This window comes from Ciconia boyciana, chromosome 1, assembly GCF_034638445.1.
Source record: "Ciconia boyciana chromosome 1, ASM3463844v1, whole genome shotgun sequence".
In the NCBI taxonomy this organism is placed as follows: domain Eukaryota; kingdom Metazoa; phylum Chordata; class Aves; order Ciconiiformes; family Ciconiidae; genus Ciconia; species Ciconia boyciana.
This window is the reverse complement of record NC_132934.1, coordinates 50,067,346-50,090,302: the sequence shown is the minus strand read 5'-3', so window position 1 is coordinate 50,090,302 and position 22,957 is coordinate 50,067,346. Positions and strand designations below refer to the sequence as shown.

The following is a 22,957-nucleotide window of genomic DNA, read 5'->3' as shown; positions in this document are numbered from 1 at the left end:
AGGAGAAAAAGAACAAAAAATCACATTTGGGGCGCAGCAGCCCAGTCACAGACTATGTACCTTGACCTGTCACGAATGCTCATACCATTTTCCTTTTACCAAATGTCAAGAAGAGAAAGAGGTTTGGTGATATGCCCTAGCTTCACTTTTGAAGGTGACTGCAACTATAGCCACAGGAACCATCATAAATATACTAGTATTTCCATCTTAAGGTGAAAGAATCATGTATGTCTACTAGCCATCATAAGAGAAAAGCAGTAGCCAAAAACTCTTGGCTTAAGAGACAATGATGTTGATGTGGGCTAGGGATTTAAAAGGGGAGAAGGAAAAATGGAGATAGTGGGAAAGGCTGTATCTCTGACCTTTATATCTGTGGACAAAGATAGAATAAGGTGACATAAGCCTTTTCTAACTTTGGTCTAAGTTGAGACAAGTATTTAATTTTTCATGTTTCTAGCGAAACAACCCGCTAAAAAACAGAGAGAGAAATAAAATCAAAATTAAATACAATTTTGCTATAGATGTCAATATTCTTTCTGTGTAAAACAACTACGTATAAGTATATAGTTTTATATATAAATATACATATTTAAATTTCTTGAATAACCTATGTAGAATTAAGTAGCCATGTAGATCTGTGGATCTATTATTTCTCTTTGGGTTCTTTTCTCCAACTAATTGTTTAAAAATCCCAAATGTTCTTAAAGTTCACCTTTAAATTGCATAATGTTTTAATACTTTTTGCTCTTCCTCCTTTGCATTCTGCTTCACTGTTAGTTAATAGAAACCCTCTCAAAACATTAGAACTTGAACATTTAGCAGTATGCAAATCTCTTATTTGTCAGAATTCCTCATTTTTACCTCCTGTAAATTGACATAGCCCAAATTGACATTGAGATGATATCATGGACTGTAATGGGATAGGGTGGTGTAGAGAGAGAGGCAGTAAAGCAAGAAAGAAAGGTCTGATATGCCATAAACTAACTAGCAGAAACTGCTACTTCATATTAGACTTCTCAATCCCTTACTTAATTGAAAACCACATTACTAAATTTATTCCTAAATCAGTGTCATTTTCAACCTTTTTAGCACCTGTAAGAATGGTTTGAAACTTTGCTAATCATGAAGAAAACAATTTTAATAAGTGTAAGGTTTATAGCCTTATTATAGTATCCATTTTTGGTATATTTCTGCCTTTGAAAGGCAATAAAAGCTTGATAAACCCTTTAGGCTTATCAAAAGGGATCTAGATAGATTGGAGCATTGGGCAATCATTAATGACATGCAATTTCACAAGTCCAAGTGCCAGATTCTGCACCTGGGACAGAGTAATGCCAGGCAGAAGTAGAAACTGGGAGAGGAGTGGCTGGAGAGCAGCCCTGCAGAAAGGGATCTGGGGGTGCTGGTCGCCAGCAGGCTCCATACGAGTCAGCAGTGTGCCCTGGCAGCCAGGAGGGCAAACCGCATCCTGGGCTGCATCACACACAGCATAACCAGCCGCTCAACAGAGGCCATTATCCCGCTGTATTCAGCGTTGGTGCGGCCTCACCTTGAGTGCTGCGTGCAGTTCTGGGCCCCACAATTTAAGAAGGATGTGATGGTCCTTGAATACATCCAGGAGGGCAACAAAGCTGGTGAAAGGGCTGGAAGGAATGTCCTCTGAGAAGCGGCTAACGACTTTGGGCTTGTCTAGTTTGGAGAAAAGGAGGCCAAGAGGTGACCTCATTGCTCTCTACAGCTTCCTGAGGAGGGGAAGTGGAGAGGGAGGTGCTGAGCTCTTCTCCCCTGTATCCAGTGACAGGATGTGTGGGAATGGTTCAAACCTGCACCAGGGGAGGTTCAGACATGACATTAAGAAGCATTTCTTTACCGAGAGGGTGGTCAAACACTGCAACAGGCTTCCTGGAGAGGTCGTCGATGCCCCAAGCCTGTCAGTGTTTAAGAGGCACTTGGACAATGCCCTTAATAACACGCTTTAACTTTTGGTCACCCCTGAAGTGGTCAGGCAGTTGGACTACATGATCATTGTAGGTCCCTTCCAACTGAAATAGGCTATTCTATTCTATTCAAGGTTGGAAGGTTAACAAGAACTGGAGTGTCACAAGACCAAAAAAGTGAGTTTCCCCAAAAGCATTTCAAATTTAGTTCTCAAGTATTTCACATTCTCATTCAGAATGTTTCTATTCAAATCTTCTTAATTCTTTTTAAATTATAAGATTAAGAGAACAATCTTTTTTTTCCTTTATGGATAAGGAGAGATTTGTCTGATTTTTTTTTTAAATGGCTTTCCCTATTAAGATGATTTGTAAGACTGCCTGAGATTAGAAGAGGAAAATGTTTTTCTTCTTTCTCCCTCTTAATTAACTTTTAGCTGTATGTAAGAGTGGATCTGTATGGAGAAATGCTTTGACAAAATTACAAATGACATGATGCTAGTGATCACTCAAAAACTGAGATTCTTGTCAATCTATTAACCCAATCTGTATTGTATTCATGCAGTAATTATTTTGATGCAAATTTCAGTTCCAATGTGCTGAAAAATATTTGGTTTATAAAAAAATGACAGAATAAAACTGTTCGTTCTGACAATACAAAAGAGAAATCTATAGATTTTGGTGTGTAAGAAGGTATCATAGCTGATATGAAGTTTGGACTAAGCATATTAGCTACAGGTTTCTGCTAAAATGAGTAGTGGTGTAGCACAATGCTGATTTTCTTCCGTATTATATCTTCACTGACTTCATTTTGAAAATTAACAGGAAGTTCAGACTTCCATGTTTTATACTGGGTTTTTTGTATGTTTGTTTGGTTTTTTAATTGTTTTTCTACTTACACAGACCAGTAGTATTACATGATCACAGTTTAACAAACAGTTCATAATGTTACTATAGAACAATGTAATTGATATTTCAAGCAATATTAATTAGTATTCAAAATTCAGAAAAAAATAATTTTGGGCTTCTTTGCTTAATAGTTCTTTGGTCACTGAAGTAACAGTGCCCTATGAAGCTGTAATTACTTATTCCTTTTCTCTGTTTTGTTATGGTACTAGAAAAGATGAGAATGCAATACGCCACAGTTAGTACAAAATAGTTATAATTTTGCTACACAATTGAACTAGAATTTTTTACAGCGTATTTTCCCCATTCACAATCTACAAGTTGTGTGTCATCTTCTTGACTTCAATGATGGACCACTGAAACTGTATTGCTCAGGTGTTGCCATGCAGGAGACTGTTTTAAAACATTCTGAATACGAGCTCAGTTATAAAGTTGAAATGCTTTTCTTCAGAATTACTTCTGCCATTATTTATATTAAAAAATTAATCTTTCAGAAGTGCTTGTAATCTGGCAATAAAACTTTTTAAAGCGTAAATTTTGAATATCTGATTGTTTCATCTATTTCATCTGCTTTTGTGATATAATTGGGAAAAGCAGCTCTGTGGTACTGCTCAATAATATAGCAGAGCATGGTTTAAATATTGAATTTCTGTCTAAAATGCTTCTAAGGAAAAAAATTGCATTTTTAACAGCTTCATCTTCTGACAAAAGAAACTACAGTTGTTAGATGAGTGCTGTCCGTGAATACCATTTTATCTCAAGAGCACAAGGAAAATTTTGGTTTTTAATTTACTGGTGTGGATAGGACAAAGAAAAAAAGTTAGAAAGTGGAATATGTTCTTACAACAGTAAAGAGCCTGGGCAAATTCTGCTAAAGGGATTATCTATAATAGTGTCCCAAGAGGGTATAAGCCAGACATAGGGAACTCACAGTGAAAAACAGCAGCTGAAAGAAAACAGCTTCTTTTTTTTCCTTTTTTTTTTTTTTTTTTAATGTGGGCTAATATAGTAAAATAGTTTGCTCTAAAGTACTCTTGCATGTAAGAGGCTGAAGCAACACTAACTTTATGGCAACATTTTGAATTGATCTTGTTTGTCAAACTACATTTTATATTGTCTGTTCTCCAGACAACCAGTATCTAATAATTTCAAGCTGACTTGTAAATACTTTCAAATTTGCAGCACATCAACAGAATGAGAATGTGAATTATTTATGTATAAGGATAACATTTCTTAAGCCTCCCGAATAACATTTCTTAATGCCTCCCAAAATACACACTTCCTAAACCATGAATATATTGTGAACTGTGTCTGAATAAGTATTTCTAATGACATCTGAAGGTACATAAAGATCAGCTTGGCATTGACATTTACATTAAAAAGGTCATTACATAAAAATCTAAATCACTAATATTTTTGGTGTACATATTTAAATATATACTTAATTTGGTAAATGAGGCCAACAGGGTATCGCTATGAATGCCATTAATGGCACTCCACAGACCTGCCAATATCTCTTTATTGTACATTAATGAAGCAGCAAGGCTCTTTTTACTATTTCTTATTTCCTGATAATGGTGCTGGAAAACAAAGTCCTATTCTTCATTTACTGAATGTGACATCGACAGAATCAGTTATGACCATCTGCTCCTTCTCCCTGGGAGCATATGATACAAGCAGCACATCAAGGTGGCCTCTCTTCCTTTCCATGGTCTCATGTGCCAGAGACAAGAGATCAGACTGATCAGTGTTTCATTTTAGGTATTACATGCAAACAGTGACCAAAAATAAGCTGAGAACAACCTTGCAGCCACTAGTTTAGCATATTACCTCGAGAGATAAGATATCTGGATTTCTATCTGTGCTCCAGCATGCAATTTATGGTACTACAAAGTTGTATAGAGTCAAGGGAATGGATTAAGGTCACACTGAAGAATGGACACTCAGGTCTCCTGAATCCTAAGTAAGTATTAAAATCACTGAGCTATTAAATGGTGAGGGAACAGTATCATCCCCACCTTCAGAAACTTTGAGAATCTTTTCTTTGAATCTTTGTATTGTAACCATATTAGAAATTGAGCACACATTGTCTCTAGGACAGTGTTGGTAACAGATGTATTGATATGAAATAGCTATGACCACATAGGTTATTGACAGGTTCAGAGTGATAGTTAGCTAACTCTTGACTAAGGCTACTACATCACCAGGGATAATTCAGCTACGCACCATGTCTCCTTCAGAGATAGTTTATCCTACAGCTCTGATGTCACAGTGACTCCAGAAGTGTCATTGCTGCTGTTGGCCTCATCTCTTGAATACCTCACTGTGACGAGTGAATGACTCTGTTTGGTGAGAGGATGGACACCTGATGGACCCTTCAGGTCCCTTGAGAAAACTGCTAAAGAAAAATGGAACAGGACTATTGAGAGAACCTTTTAAAGAGAAGCTCTGGGGTCCACCATTCTTATTCCACTTTCACGTTACTCTGATACAAAAAAGCTGTTGAGAGAAAGTCAGATTAAGCTAGGTCTGGAGACATGGATATAACGTAGAGAATCCAGTGAAGGAACAGGAAGATTGTTAAGGGATTGGAGCATCTGACATATGACGAGTTGCTGAGAGAGCTGGGACTGCTCAGCTTGGAGAAGAGAAGGCTGAGGGGGATCTTATGAATGTGTATAAATGCCTAATGAGGGCAGTAAAGACAACACAGTCAGACCCTTCTCAGTGGTGCCCAGCGAACAGACAAGAAGCAATGGGCACAAATTGAAATACAAGCAATTCCATTTACATATGAGAAATACTGACCACCTCAGTGAGGATGGTCAAACACTGAGACAGATTGCCCAGAGAGGCTGTGGAGTCTCCATCTCTGAATCTTTAATACCTGACTGGGCATGGTCCTAGGCAACCTGCTCTAGCAGACCTTGCTCTGAGCAGGAGGGTTTGACTCAGAAATCTCCAAAGGAACATCCCAACCTCAGCTGCTGTGTGATTCTGTGAGCACTTTACCTTGGCTGTGGTTTTCTCTTTTGGCAACACAAAGTAGTTGTTAAACACTACTCTAATAAACCAGCTATTCTACTGAAAACACAGCTCCACACCATTAATGGTTGCATAATAGTGCTCCTTTGCATTTACCTTCCTAGTGATCATGAATGAGCTTTTTGAAAAGCAATAAAATTCCTGCAGGAATTATAGTTTAAGTGGGAAGTGTGGCTTAGAATATACATTGGAAATGTAAACATTAAAGAGTACTTGTAATTGTTTCCAAATTAAGCCACATAAATTTAGGAAATTGCAGGGTTAAGGATATGCTTAAAAGAAACCCAAACACTGTAATAAATTTTGTTTTTTGCACATGAGACATCCACATGATTTATGTTCTATTATGTATTGATAACATTACAGAAATACAAAAATGTATCATCCTTCAAAATCCAGGAAATCTAATCTGGGACTGCAAAGCACTAGCCTGATTATCATTCTGTGCTGACTGCTGTTATTGCTACACCAGAATAGAGATTTGGGCACCTTGCTTTGACAGATGTTTGGGAGATGAGTATACAGATTTGAAAATGATATAGTTATTTACAAAGACTGCAATTAAATTACTTTCTGATCCCAGCCTTCCCCATCCAGGAACTCTTCAGTCATGGTAAGCACTTTCTTTAAAGGCAGCTTTTTCCCAGTCTCCCATTTCTTATTTAGACCCCTTCCTCAGTCTTGTCCTCCAATATTCCCAGACAGAGCAGCTGAACGTTTTCTCTGTTCCCACCTCACTCCCACCATAAGCCTTCATCTACACTAGAAAACTAAAATGCTGAAGGGGCTGTTGTGCAGCTCTCTATACCGTTAACAGGGAGTCTGGCATCATTTTGGCCTGAATGAACTAGTGCTCTTCCAGGCAATACCTGGAGTTAGCATGGGCTGAAGACCACTCAAAGCCAGCCGTCTGGATGTGGCCATCCTATTTTGGGTGGGAAGGGATTTGAGCTATATAGAAATAAGCTATGCTGCATTAGTTGGTTTCAAGACCAGAGAAGCCCATTTTATCTACTAATATAGGTGCAGCTTCAGAGTCTTTGTTCCAATCTGCATATCCTTCCTTTCCTTGTTTGATCCATCTTTTCTACCCTCTAGGTTCAAATTAAATATTTTCTCCTTCTACATTACTTGGTAGAAGCACAAGGTCACACAGAACAGAAGCAAGCTTCCTACTCTGAGTTTAGACCCCAGCCCCAACTCAGCCAGCAATAGAGCTGCCCAAATCCTTTTGAACCCCTTCCAACCCCGAGCTGGAATACCTGCTGGTATGTGTGTGACTGCGTGGATAGCACGTGTGTGCTCAGAGCAGGTGGAACCCTCAGACAAACTGCAAAACCTTTGCAAGTTTCCTATAGTCATAACTAAACTGCACTTTCCTTAAAGATTCATAAATGGAAGAAAAATGAGTGATTTTTTTTCATGCACAACAGAAGAGGTATGCCCTAAAACAAAAGTCATTCTTCAGTTCAATGCTGAGTTCCTGCTCTAAAGCACAGGACATTGAAAAAGAAGGACCAAAAGGATTTTTAACAGGGACATGACACCTTTTCATAGTCTTGTTCTCAGAAACAGCTAAACAAATTTGGTTAAAAGTTTCCCAAAAATTAAACAGAAGAAAATATCCAACATGGAAAAATTTCAGTCCCATGCTTAATTTGGTGAAGTTACAAACACCTGAAGGTGGGAATTGAGAATTACCATTGATAATAGGCAGTGTTTAAAATTACGAACTAGTGAACTACCAACAAAAACTGAACACATGTGAAGAAATTGTTCCCCCATGAAGTTACACCTGAATAAAAACATATTCCTGAAGAACACAACAGTATACCAGGTGGAATAAACAAGTTTTGGTCTGCGCCAAAGTTTTCATACCTAAACCTAAGATGGGAATCATCCCACCTAACTTTAGACATCTACAATGTCAGTTGTCCCCTACAGGGCTTTAAGAACATGGTGCAGACACAAATGGAAAGAACAATGAGCTTCAGCCCTGCAAGTGCAAGATGCATTCTCAAGGATACACTGAGCTCAGCTCCATGCCTCATCCACAGCATGGCTAGTTTTAGCCCTGAGAGCAAAAGGTGATTTCTGAGGCATTACGCAGTTGGCACAACATTTTTGCAGACTAATGCATGCATTATGGAGATATCAGCAGGATACAGTATTTACGTATCCACTACTTAAGATGCCCACGGAAAATTTTCATCATCTAGGTAAGAACAAGCTGTACAGACCCATGAGTTATGATGTTTTCAGTCAGAGGACTGGCTGGGTTGCGATACTCAGCCATGACAAATTTGAGATCCCAGTACTGTACCATTTCTTCTAAGATGGGATCAAAACTGTGTCTTAAATTACCTACTTATCTTTTAAAATCTTTTTGACAGGTTCAGAGTGATAGTTAGCTAACTCTTGACTAAGGCTACTACATCACCAGGGATAATTCAGCTACGCACCACATCTCCTTCAGAGATAGTTTATCCTACAGCTCTGATGCCACAGTGACTCCAGAAGTGTCGTTCCTGCTGTTGACCTGATCTCTTGAATACCCCACTGTGACAAGTGAATGACTCTGTTTGGTGAGAGGATGGGCGCCTGAAGGACCCTTCAGGTCCCTTGAGAAAACTGCTAAAGAACATGGAACAGAACTATGTGAAAAATCCGGACTGAAATCCTTAAGTCATTACGGATTTTTTTTCTACAGATGAACAAACATCCTCCTTTCCAGCCCCCTACGTTTTGCCACTGCTTTCCGGAAAGACTTGGGCCCGATTCCCAGGCGATGGGCTGGCCAGCCGGGGCTGCTCCCGGCCGGCGGCGCTGCGCGCCCGGGAACGGCGCGCCGGGAGCCGGCGGGGGGGCGGCCGCCGGCAGGGAGGCGGAGGCGGTGCTGGGGAGGAGATCGCTCCTGCTCCTTCTCCCAGCTCCGGCAACGCCGCCTCTCCCTGCCTCTTCCTTACAGCTCGGCTGCGGGTCCTTTCCAGCAGCGGCACAATTCCAGTGCATTCCGAAAGCTGCAAAATGGGGGAGCTGAGGCATTTCAGCGTTGTTAGTTTAACAGGTATTTTTCACGAGGAAAGTGGCAGGCCTTTTGCAGAAAAAGGTTTTATTTTTGATTGTCGCTTTTTTGTCAGATCCCAGCTTTCATTCCTTGCACTGAATCGCTTCTCTGTTCAGCAGAGCTTTTTGCACCAAGTGGCAGTAGTCTGAAAGGACCAAATCACAGCTTCAAGATACCCTTTCAGTTTCCCTAACAAGTGACACCTGGGCACTAAGGCACTACATTACTGCGGCATCGAAGGGCCAGCCCTCTTAGGACAAGTCCTAAACAGTTTAATAGCCTTAAGAGTTTGATACTTAAGAGACAAAATAGTTCAGGAAAGCATGAATAATGTGCCCACAGCCATGTAAAACCTGAGTTTTCATCTCCACTCCAGTCCTGGCATGCTGAATGATGGTAAGTGAGTTGCCAAATTACTTTGAACTTTGATTTTTCTACAGGTAAAATAGTGATCTTTTACTTGATATTACTAGATATGTCAGTGTGTTTAATCCATTCGTAAACTGTTTAGAAACCTCTGGATGCACACTGCAAAAGAAATACAAGTGTCTGTGTGCCTTGGGGTCATCCCAGCTCTTATTTGGGGCGGGGAGTATTTTTAACTGTTACTAAGAAGCAAGAACTGAAAAACAGGAGAAAAGCTGGTTTCAGCCCCAAAGAGGAGTGAGGGTTGGGAGTGGGAGGAGAAAAATTTTAAGCCAGTAAAAATTCCTGGGAAGTGAAAAGCATCAACCCCCTGAATCTCACTGCTGGTGGGAGTAGTAGAAGTAGCTTTCCATCTGCTCAGCTCTAGTATGCAGCGTTGGTCAAAGACTCCAACAGAGCATTTTCCTGCTTGAAAACACAGTTTGTCAAAATTGAAACTTAGTTCAGGGTCACACTGACAAACTCATTGTTTCAAAAATAAAAATGGTGACAGAGGGGAAAATCTGCCAAAAGCAAAAGGGAACATATTTTGGTTTTGTTTCCAAATAATTTTTCATTTCTGTTAGTGTGAGTTTGGGGAAACTGAATTATCTATGCATGAGAAGACCAGGATCAAGTTACATCATACATCCCAAAAGACTGCTCAAAATGACTGTTGTATTCCACTGCCATGTGTTCTGGACATATCACAAAGAGTGCATAAAAACTGCTTTAGAAATGTTTTAGAGACTTAAAAAAAAAAAAAAATCCACACACTGATTTTTTAATGTCATTGACTCTGTAGAATAGAGCTTGGGAGCACAAAACCATCCAGTATATGAAGTGCAGTGATTATGTCCATAGGCTGAAAAAAAACATAGAGGTATATTTATAGAGGTGCCTATAGTTGATGCAATATGGCACTGAATTTGGCAAAGCTGCATACAAAAAACAGTGTTACCATTCTAGGGCTGAATCTTCTCCCTTTTAGGCTCAACAAAATACAGGCTAGTGATGTCTCTGCTCTTGAGAGTAGAAGAAAACCTACTTACAATCAATTGTCTGAGGACGCAGAGGCATATTGAAATATAACAGTAAGTTTCAGAACAAGAGGGTGCTTGGCCAGAAAACTTATGAGGTTACGGAAGATTCATGAGGACTTCATGCACTGGCAGAGTAAAAAAAAAAAAAAACAAAAAAAAAAACACCAAAAACCCCACAAACCAAAAACCTATCTGTTGTCCCCAGAAGTCTTTCTCTTGATAATTTTGCTTCTTTTGCAGGTAATCAAGCCAATGCAGACTTTTTAAAGGCTAGCAAATTGTCCAGTTTGCTGTAGATTTTCAGCAGAATGGAAAGTGCAACAAAATTGTGCTCCTCTTATTTCAGTGATTCCACTGGGAGGCCCTCTAACTGCCTGGGGGAATAAACTGCCTGACTATTTATATTTTATCTTCTCTCCCTGCTGCCACCGCCCAGCCCATGATAGCAGGTAGCTAAGTAGTTTGTTAGATAAATGACAATAACCCAAAACACATCAAGCTTAATTCTCAGGCTGTATTAATAATGACATCATTTAAATCAGTGGAACTCTATCACTTCATACAAGATATACATCTCATTCGCATTATTTAAAATCCAGGGAGATTTATCATGAACTTGTTTTCACCAACTTTCTCTGCCACCTTGCCTAATTGTGAAAGAGATGTCTTGCCTCTAGAGAGAAAGTAATTTAGTATGTTTTTCTAGTTGCTACAGTAGCTGAGTCATAATACATGGTTTGTGAAATTACATCCTTTCTTTGGTGGTGGGCAATAAGATAGAGCAAGCTGCATGAATTAGTGTATACGTAGGAGAGGTTCAGAGAAGAGTTGGATTTTGGCAGGGTAAAGTATACTTTTAATCCACAGAAGTATCTCTAGAGTAGAAAAGAGAACTAAAAAACCCACTGGCAAACTAATGGTTTTGGCAGAACATTTCTCCTGAAAACATGCTCTGGTGTGAATTGTCTCTAAAAAAACCCTCAGACAATATATTAAAATAAAGTACTTGAAAGTACTTCTTGTGCATTTTTACATCCCTAAACACGTACTTTGTTAAATCATGTTTTAAAAACCAGGATTTCTTTAATGAGACTATGGCTAATTGGAACAGACATGTCCAGAAATTACATAACTGCTGTAATATACTGAAAAAAAAAATTAAGGGAATTTTTTTTTCTTTTTTAACATTTAATCTTTTAAATAAATTCCTGTATTGATTAAGATAGCTATCTTGGCCAAATAAGCATCCAATTTTTAGATTAATTGACTATAAGTCTCTTCATTATTTGAAAATATTTTATGGCTAAAATTCATTCATTCAGTGCTCAGAATGAGGGTTTACTGGGGCAGATTTCTGTTTGGATTATCATTTTACCAAGAAGAATTCTTTTTAAAATCAGGATTATATGACGGATCCTTTTTTACCTCAAGAGTAAAAATAATAATTAAAAAAAAAACTTTTTAAAAAATAATAAAGAGAGAAAGGAAGATACCAAATAAGATAAGCAGCCTTGTAACATGTCAGAATAAAGCTAAGTGCCTCGGAGAAGGAATTAAGAAAACAATCAAACAGAAGGCACAACCGAAGAAAGCCCTGTGACTGGAGGGCCTTCTCATGCAGCACATGTTCCTACCAGTCAGCATTTCCTTTGAAAGGCTGGAACACCCTTGTTTGCTCTTTAGTGACAGATTAAGCACAGACGGCAATTCAACAGTCTTGTCTGCACTTGTTGGCCCAGAGAACGTGACCTGCATCTGTTTTAAGCAACAGACTAATGTGTTTGCTCAAGACAGCAGCAGGCATTGCTGAGTAATCCTTGGATTCACATGAGAGCCTCTTTTCTTGCCTCTGAGACTTTTCCAACATGGAAGAGCAGGTGTTTGTATGTGCTTGTTCTAGGATGAAAGATGGCTTTCTGGAACACTGCTGAAATTTCTATTTTGACAGATTTTTGTGGAGAACGTGAAAATGAGCATATTATGTTTCAGAGAAAGGCTAGTGGAGTGCTATGCCACAAAAATTTTGTTCTTAATATGTTAAGGAAGCAGGCCATGATTCAAATGTGCATTTAAAATAAAAATCGAAATATTTGTCACAAGTCTAACAGTATTTACCATATAGATGTATAACATTTTCTGCAGACCAAGAGTTTTTGTGAAGTAAACACAAATCTACCTACGGCAAGTGCGTCATCTGTATTCCTACCTCTAAAAAAAAGTTCTGAAAACAGCATTTGCCTTCAAGCTAAAACTCAAAGGTGTGCTGAACTACCAGAAATTAAGGCCATATTTATAATGTCCTTGAGCTAGCTAGAGGCAGACCAAAACCTGCTACATTCCCAAACATAGCCCCCCACGTCCATATTGATCTCATTGTTCTTTGCTGTTGAAGTCAGGCTGTTCCAAAATCCTAATTGACTTTTAAAAAGAGCCTAAGAAGTACACTACCCACTTTCACCCCTGCAAGTTTCCTGTTGGACATAGCTCTGGGGATATCACTTTGAGGGCAGATGGTTAGAGGTCTGGCCAATGCACCCGGGGGCCCACCTGTACCGCACTTGTGAACATGCTGCCATACGTACAGTAAAGCTGAGACTCCTGTGTAGATGTGCCAGGTATTCTCATACCCACACCTCTGTGTACTTCTGAGAGTATGGCTCACAAACCGTTCTGCACTAGGGGCAAATGTTGAAACTGTTCCAAAATATCAGGTATTCTCAAAATGTGCTTTTAGTCTTAACAAGAGTGCTTGTTTGTTTGTTTAAAAACAAAAACTAAAAACCAAAAACCCTAGAAAAATTTCCTTGTTGTGTACATTTCTTTGCAACAGTGGATAAAACTTAGCACATAACTCGTCCTTTGTTCACAAAACTGGTAAGATCTAATTAATGTGGAAAATAAGGATTTTCTGGAAAGAATTCTAAGGTACTACCCCAGAGGTTTCTGAAAATGCTGAGATCCTAATGGCCAGACTTGGCTTTATTTTTCTGAAACCTAAATGAAATCTTAACCTTATGTGTAACATTTAAACAATTACTATTTCTAAAAAAAAAAAAAGTAAAGCCCATTTATTTTCAAGACTTTTTGTGCAGTCAAGTTTTGAAGAGTTAAATGGTCAAACTTCATATTAGTAGGGATTTCTATCTGCTTGTGTCACAAGGTACTTTTTTCCAAAATCAGTTTTATTAATCCTTTTTCCACTGTGACAACATTGCGTCAGAGCAGGATGTGATAGTGGAAAGTAAATTTGGGGGTGTTATGGCAGAAATGCTGAGGACTACATCATGGAAATAAGGAGAAACTATGCATAATTTAGAGACAATGGTAAATTTTAGGCATTTTCTTTGTCACATTATATACTTTTCCTTGAAATAAAAGAAATTTCACAGTTATCAGACAATTCAGTTGGCATGGCCTGCAATTCAATAGTTAATTTTAATACCAGTAACTTTACTTTTTAAAATCAGTTAATAAAACTCTTTAAACTTACAAACAGAATTAATTTGAAGACCAGTCTTAAAAGACCCATAATTTAACAGGTTTTGTAATCCTTCCGACTCTTTTTACAACATTTTTTTCACTACTGCTTTACAAGGAGGACAGGATATAAATTCTACAATTTTAAGGAACTAAGAAGAGGAGGATTTGGAGGTAGAACATTAAATCATTTCTTGATACAAAACTCCTGAAGCACATCCTCACACTCTAATGAATGTCTCAGTACACAATACTCCTAAAACCAAGATAAATATTTTTTTTGTCAAGTTCCAGCACTAAAACTTTACAATTTCATGTAAAATCAGTATTTTTGTCCAGAGATGGTAGCTGAACCAGGTAACTTTTTTTTTTCTGAAATCAAACTCTGAAGCCAAGTGGCAAGACCAATGAAAACCGCTAATGAAAATCCCTGATCACTTTTTCTGCTTTCTTTGTGAAGTATTTTTGGAGGAGAAAAAAAAAAAAAAAGAAACAATCTGACATTCATTTTTTACAGGTAACTTGCTCTTCAGTAAAAAGTGTCAGAAAATTAAAAATATAAATTTTAAGATCACATCGTTAAATAACTTATTTTAAAATATCTACAAGTAATAGTCACTGAAAGTGTTTGCATCATCACTATCTTAATGATAGTCAGGGGCTTAAAAAAGAATCAAGCAATCTTCATCTAATAAATACCATTAGTTGTAACAGCTGGAGCATATGCATAGATTTTTTATTTTTTTTTATATAAAGACAAAAATAAAGAACCTATGGGGGTATATGTCAACCTTTTTGCCTTTTAAGCATTGGCCAAATTAATGGATAGCATTAACATGATAGAGATTTTGTGAACTGGAACTACTGTTTGAGTTGACAAAGCTATAAAGAATTATTTTCCTGCTAATTTAAAGCCTGTATTCCATTCCACTCCATGGAGTTTAATTTACTGTTTCATTACTTTAAAAAGAAAAACGTGTTATACATTATGTGAAAAATAACACCTTACCCTAGCAAATGATTTTTGCAAGTGGTGCCATATACATTACCAACGTGTGTATCAGGGATATTCTTAGCTAATCCAAACTGTCATATCCAATCAAGTCAGCATTGCCAGAACTATTTATTTCACCTGAGGACCTGGATTCCACAGAGGTTTCTGCTTTCAAGTTATTAGGAACAAATGTCACACCAAATACACTGATTAGTTAGTAGAGTTTTAAGAAAAAACTGCTATTTCTCTAGCTACCAAACGAAGCTCACTGAAAAAAAACCAGCAGTGACCAAAACTACCACAATTGTGCTGTCTTTTTTTGGTCTGCTTTTTTTGCATGAACATAAGTAAAATAAATTCTGGTCAAAACCAAGTTGATAGGAACCTGTGTATTGACATTACCAGCCTCAGAGCAGGCCAGGCCTGCCAAAGCAAAATGCTCTGAAACATTCCCTTTTCTGCTCCTCTCCTGGTATTCTTTTCAATCCTGTACTGCTCATCAACGACCATGTTTATAATACAGGAGATATCCAAGACAAGCAATAGGTTGTGGGTAATCCCTCCCAACTACATGTCTTGGCTGGCCCCAGCCAACAGCCTTCCCTAAGCTAGGGTAGATGCCCAAGGAGGCATCTCTGTGACAGACACATCCAGGACCTGCCACCCAGCACCTGCAGACCTGCCCTGCAAGCCTGCTGCTCTGGTCCTCCCCTAAGCCTGCCACTATCCATGATGGTGCTGAGTCTCATGGTAGAGCAATAGCAGGAAGGTCAGACTGGGACCTGTGTATGTTGAGGTGAGGCCATTTATCATTGCTAGAACTCCCACAACTTCCACAGATCTGTCAGGTTGCCGTGCCACTCAGACAGCAAGACGTGTAACCATTTGCAACACAAAAATCTCTCCTTGTGCAGGATATCAGGACCCTGATTTAGCAGGATCTGGCACTTGCAGTCGCAAAGCAAGAAACAAGACTGCAGGGTTTTGCTATAGCTGGCAGTTTGCTACCTGTTGGAGCTTCATACTCAGAGACAGTTGTCAATAGCACTATCCCCAGCTACATTCTTGCATTGTAACCCTTTCCCAAGATGAGATTTATGATAGTGCACAGGACCCCATAGATGGAGCCTTCCACATTTAGGATTAAGAAACCTAGAAAACATAGGAGACAAAAGGAAGACTAGGGGAAATGTGGGCTCATTGCTTAGCAAGATGGGGGCTTTGTTATACAGGACATGGAAAAGATGGAAGTACTGAATGCCTTCTTTGCCTCAGTCTTTACTAGCAAGACTGGCCTTCAGGAATCCCAGGTTCCAGAGACCAGGCAGGAAGGTTAGAGCAAGAAAGCTGTACCCTTGGTGGAAGAGGATCAGATCAGGGAATACTTAAGCAAACTGGGCATACATAAACCCATGGGCCCTGATGGGATGCACCCACAAGTACTGAAGCAGCTGGCTGATGATTGCGAGGCCATTCTCAATAACCTTTGATTGATCGTGGCAGCTGAGAGAAGTACCTGAGGACTGGAGGAAAGCAAATGTCACCCCCATCTTCAAGAAGGACAAGAAGTAGGACCCAGGGAACTACAGGCTGGTCAGCCTCACCTCGGTCCCTGGGAAGGTAATTCTGGAAACTATTTCCAGGCACATTAAGAATGAGAAAATCATCAGAAGTAGTTAGCATGGTTTCACCAAGGGGAATTCACGGATGGATGAGCAGACAGAGAATTGTATTGAAAACTAGCTGAATGGCTGGCCCCAGATGTGGTGAACAGTGACGCAAAGTCTAGTTGGAGGCCAGTGACTAGCGGTGTACCCCAAGGATCAATACTGGATTCAGTTCTGTTTAACATCTTCATTAATGATCTGGATGATGGGGCAGAGTGTACTCTCAGCAAGTTTGCAGACAACACCAAACTGGGAGGAGTGGCTGATATGCCAGAGGGTTGTGCTGCCATCCAGAGGGACCTCGACAGGCTGGAGAAAAGGAGTGCCAGGAACTTCATGAAGTTCAACAAAGGGAAGTACAGAGTCCTGCACCTAGGGAAGAACCACCCAATGCACCAATATGTGCCAGGGACCACCCAGCAGGAAAGCACCTTGGCAGAAAAGGACCTGGGGATCCTGGTGGACACCAGGTTGAACGTGAGCCAGCAATGCGTCCTTGTGGCAAGGAAGGCAAATGGTATCCTCAGCTGCATTAGACAAAGTATTGCCAGCAGGTCAAGGGAGGGGATCCTTCCCCTTTATTCAGTGCTGTGAGGCCATACCTGGAGTGCTGTGTCCAGTTCTAGGCTCCTCAGTACAAGACAGACATGGACATACTGGAGAGAGTACAACGAAGGTCCACAAGGATGATTAAGGGGCTGGAGCACATCACATATGAGGAAAGGCTGAGAGAGCTGGGACTGTTCAGCCTGGAGAAGAGAAGGCTCAGCGGGGATCTTATCAATGTATATAAAAAACTGAAGGGCAGGTGCAAAAAGGATGCAGCCAGACTGTTTCCAGTGGTACCCAGTGACAGGACCAGATATAGTAGGCACAAACCGAAACACAGGAGGTTCCCTCTGAACATCAGGAAACACTTTTTTACTGTGAGGGTGACCGAACACAGGCACAGGTTGCCCAGGGAGATTGTGGAGTATCACCTTGGAGATACTTAAAAGCCATCTAGACATGGTCCTGGGCAACTGGCTCTAGGTGGCCCTGCTTGAGCACGAGGCATGGACAAGGTGACCTCCAGAAGTCCCTTTCAACCTCAACCGTTCTGTTACTCTTATTCTGTGGAAGACATTCTCTCCCCTTAGCATTCAGACCTTGCTCAAATTCCTGCAGAAGTGCAAATAGGAAAAATAAATACACTTAAAACATGCAGGAGAGGAAAAGAAAATCCAGGTAAGTAATGTTGACAGATATCCACTCAACACACACAAACTGAAAGTACAGCAAATTTTAATTCTTTCAGTTCAGAAGAACAGAAATAGACATTGGTAAATATGTTGTCCTTCCAACTAAGTACAACTTGGGAAATAAAGTGTTAAAAAACTTTAACAAAAATAATCCAAACCAATCAAATGAAGAGACATATGAGGGTAGAAAAATAATCAATGTGAAAAACGTTGTAAATTAAATTCCTGAAATTCCTGGATCTTTTAAAAGGAAGATTCAGTTCAAAGTTACTCACATCCTAGACCTCTTCTATTTCTCATCAGTTTAGGACTATGGAGAAAACTGGATTATAGCAGTGCTATCCTGACTTTGCTGAAGTAACTGGGCGTTGGACATTTTCCAAGATCTTTTCTCCAAAACTCTGATCCCTCCCTTTCCTGCTGCAGTCTTGACAGTACTGGTCTCTCTGTAGCTTTGATTCTCAACTACAGCATTGTTCTACAATATTTAATCTTGTACATCTAGATTGAGTGTCAATCTTGCTCTTTTTCTTTAAAGAGTATCTGAAAGATTTATGGGTGTGCTTGTTTTGTTGTATCCAAATAAATATCTTCAACCATAGCATAGGAACACTCATGATTTTATACATTGCTATAAATATGTTGCTAGAGAAATATATAAGCTGTGTCTATAGTAATAAAATAAAGAGTACAAAGAAATATTCCCGGACCCTGAAGTGACCAGTTTAGAAAGCTAAAATGTTAGAATAAGTCCTGGGGTGATTTGGCCCAAGTCAGCTAGCAATGCTCCAAACACCTCCTGGGTGCTATTCAGGGGTTACCATGGGCTGAATACTGTTCTCATTAGGCAGTTACAAGGATGAGCTGCTTAGAAAGTAAGAGAGTTTAGTAGTATGGAGAATGGTCCCAAATACATTCAGCTCAGTATTGATGGATGCTAATGTCTATAGTCTTTCGATCAGCTGTAGTCTGAAAGCTTGATATATAGCCTGAAAGCCAGTCTTTCCGTCAATACTCAAGTCCTTTGTCAATTAATTTTCTCTTTTTTTGTCACAGGAAAAACTGAAGTAGGCAAATCTCATGACAGCCAAAAATCATTAAATTCAGGCGCACACAGATCAACACAAGAATCTCATGCAACCTTTTATTTACCCCTCCTTAAATGAAGCAAAGGCTTTTTGCATGACTGTCTCAAACTTTTCAGCTTCAAGATTAATAACCTAAGTCAAACGGCATGGCTAGAATTTAGCTTAAAGATTAAGACACCTAAATTTTATGTTCACACACTGTCATGTAAACTCTCAGCATAATATAGATCTCCCTAGTGCAATGACAGCCTGCACACCTTGCTCAATGTAGGTCTGAAAGTCTACTTAAAGATTCCTGCATTATGTGCTATAATCTACAAACTGAATCTCATTTCCTCGTATATCGCTACAAATCCAAACTAAATTCTACAACTAATTTAGAGGTTTTTTTCCTTTGATACTATGGAGATATAACCATTTTTATTTATTGAAGAACATAGCTAAATGAGTCCAGCTGAGCAGCCACTAAAAAGTGCATCTATGAATGAAAGCTCAAACATAAATGGAGCTAAAAATAAAGGTCTTTCCTCTACTTTAATATGGCAGTCAGCAACGATTTTGTCATCTTCCCATTTCAAACTCTAGTTACTTTAGTGTTTTATTTTGGCTTTGATTTCTGTTCAAAGATATTCTGTCAACATTTTGGAGCATCTCAATCGATCTTCCTGATATAGATCAAGCCTGACAGAAAAGCAATTGATTTTTGGTCTCATCATTAAAATACTTTCCTCCTTTTTCTTGTTAATCTAAAGTATTGATCCATGAAATAGATATGGCTTTAAACACATGCTTTAGAAAAACAGTGAATATTAGTAGCTCATTAGTTCCACTATGTCTTCAGAGAGATCTGAAGTATCTTTACAGATAATTGATGTGATATTGTGCCATAGCTTTTTCCTACTGCACCTGCCTACATTAAAGAATAAAATATCAACTACCACTGGTACTTGACCCAGTGCAGCTCGAAACATCAACCAAAACAATAGCAAGGACTGCGACTTGGACTGTACATACATAATGTCATAAAAATACCTGTTTTTCTTTGGCAAGATGCTTTCAAATTCTGGCAAAATACCAAATAAAGCATGCGTCTACTAAGAAGGCACAATAAACAATAAAAGGGCTGTAAAACATCCATCTAAATAGCTCTCTTTCTGCAATAAGATTCATATGGCTTTATTAAATAGAGAAATTCTATAATGCTGCCATAAAAAAAAATAAATGCTATAGAAGAGGTATATCCCACATACAGACTTGATGGTTTGATAGGTTGAGGCTGACGAATGAATGTTAACACAGAAAAAGGCAGGAAACTGCTTTTATTACCAAAACAAAATAATTATTACTGGCAATGCTTAATGTGATAAATATTACATATGTTATAAAACCTAGTCAGAACAATGGGCTATTTTAATGCCATTCTTTTTCCTTAGAAATAAATGTATTGAGCTTTGATATGAAGAGCTTGCTAAATACAAGTGTATTTTTCAGGAATGCCAAGGAAAGGGTTTTAAGATGGTCATCAACAAGAGACAGCTGAAGAGAAGACAAACATCAGCAGTACTTCAATGTAATTAAATAGGTAAAGCATCTACATGAATCTCTGATCTTTATTCTTAGAGTTCACAGCAATCAATTGAGCTTTTAAGCCTGTATTTATCTAAGGTGGTCCAGCAGTCATAGCATGTGTTCTTGTCCAAGAGATTTGAAAGTTTCCATGTACCATTTTCAAAATTATACCAGTGTAATCACTTTAAGCCCTCAGTCACAGAACTGCCTCCTTCACTGTCTCTTTGCACACAAGTCAGAATTCATTGCTCTAAATCTCTACTTAGTCACAAAACACATCTGCCACAGACTCCTGCTGTATTCATATGGCTTAAGAAGATTAGACTTTTCAGAAAATTGCTAAAAAATGAAATCATTTTAAGTATTGCACTGTTGGTGTGAAGTAAAGCTGTAGCAACTGCAGTCCCAAACCTACAGATATACAACTAAATTCTGATTTATTTAATTACAGGTTCCTCCAGAAGATCTGTGAAAAGTGAAAAACAGCATTGACCTTAGCCTATGAAAAAGAGGAACACCCTTAGGTGACCATGTTCTGTGCTACTAATGATTAAGAGGAAAGAAAAAGGGAAAGTAGTTCATCATTTTTCACCAGTGCAAAATGTGGTCAGCAATTTAAGTCCCATTGTGTGAGGTATTGAGCATCCCCACACCATCCTTTACAACCAGTGTTTCTGTGACACCTTACTTTCTTTGACTGAGAGTCATCACTTTTCACCACATCCCTTGACTACATTTAAGAATGGGGTTTAAATGCCACAAATGTCAAGCAGTTTTCCTCAGAGGATAACGGATTTGGTCCCTGCTTTTTTGAGGAGCGCTTGTTGTCATCTTGATATGTATCGTGATCAGAAAAAGGAAATTAAATTAAAGCAGAACTGATAGTTTGCTTAATAAATAGATTTATACTTCCCATAAGCCAAAAAAAAGGAGGCATTTTCAACTTAGTTATAGAGGGGGAAAAACTGAATAGCTTAAGAACTTTGAAAAGCATCTCCTTTATGACTCCCTGTATTTTTAGATAGGCATCTACTTCCAGTGAACAGGCAGCAATTCTACAGCAGCATTGGGAGAGCTCTTTGACAGACACTATCTCCCAGTTCAGGGGAATTACCCTGGCTTTCTAACCCATCCTTTTTTTTGGCTGCACAACAGTCTTTGAGAACAGTTGATATTTCTAGTTGATGGCAATGTTTTTTTTAAATGTTGCATAGTCAAACTAAAACGATTTCTCTTAGTTTCCAAAGTACTTGACACCTTTTAAACCTTTTTTCACCTTTTCTCCCACCTTGTAAATGAAAAACCTTCAGAACTGACTCATTCTAAAGATAACAACAACAACAACAAGGCTATGACATTTCCAAAATTTTCCATAGTCCAATTCTTTTTTTAGCTGATCCTGAAATAGAGTGATCTTCAATGTCTGAGAGGGCAACATGCTGCCTGACACAGACCTTGTAGTTTTCCCCCTGTCTGATGGAGAGGATATATCTGCCTCCTCTTCTGAACCATTCTCCAAATTAAATGGAAATATGTAAAGAACTATACTTTAATTTCTGACAAATTTACTTTTGAATTAAAAAATGTGTTTTGTAGAAAATTACCGTATACAAACAAGTGCTTGGCCTTTTAATTTTTTCTAATAAAAGAAAAAATAACATGGGGACCTTTCAGTACACTTAGATGGCACGTGGTTGTTCAAAAGCAATCTCGCTTGGCTAACTGTATCTACTTTTATCTGGTTTTTGTTCTAGGCTTTTTTGCTGATAACTATGAAATACAGCAGCACATCTCCTTTCCATATTCTGGTCTCCTCTCTAGGAGATAATGGTACTCAGGGATTATAAAATTTAGCTATAAAAAAGATTTTGTAGAGCTAGGAGTTAATCTCATATTTCCAATAATTTGTATATGTTTAAAACTTCTTTAAAGTTTCTCCTTTCTGCATGACTTTCTTGTAGTGTACTAAATGAGGGTACCATGGTAGCTGTAGCTGCTAGCTAATAAGATGATTATTTTTATAGTCTGTAGTAGTTAATTGGAATAGGTTATGTACCTGTAGGCAATCAAAAAAGAAATCAAAAGGATTGAGTTAATCATGTTACAATTTAAAATGTCTGCAGGAAAGTTCTTTCCAATATCAGAAGCTAGCTTTGAAGAAAATGCCACATAAAATAAATACAACTCTTTGGAGAAGGAAAAGAATAGGTTTTGGTCTAAAACCTGAAATACAAAAGGAAAATCTTGTAAGAAAAATATTTAAGGCTTTTATTCATAAAGTTACATTTCCAGTTCACTTCCTCACTGAAAAGTGTTTTTCTGCTTAGTATATGTGTCTGAAATAAATGAGACCAATAGGAGACTTGCCAAGGCTTAGATTTCACACCAAATGCTTTACATGTGAGAAGACCTTTTCAAAATAGCAGTCTTGACTGCAGAGAGATTTTTATTTTAACTAGGTCTGATGATCGTTAGACTTACATTTAAATTTCTGCTTGCATACTAACAAAAAGAAAGGTAG

General features: G+C 38.5%; 1 long non-coding RNA gene across 1 annotated transcript; it reads left to right on the top strand.

Annotated features, from left to right (window-relative positions):
- The first annotated feature begins 9,038 nt into the window (after positions 1 to 9,038).
- LOC140661134 (uncharacterized) lies at positions 9,039 to 21,893 on the top strand. Its single transcript, XR_012045632.1, has 3 exons — positions 9,039 to 9,348; positions 20,359 to 20,449; positions 20,888 to 21,893. It is a non-coding gene; the product is annotated as an uncharacterized lncRNA (long non-coding RNA).
- Positions 21,894 to 22,957: the final 1,064 nt, after the last annotated feature.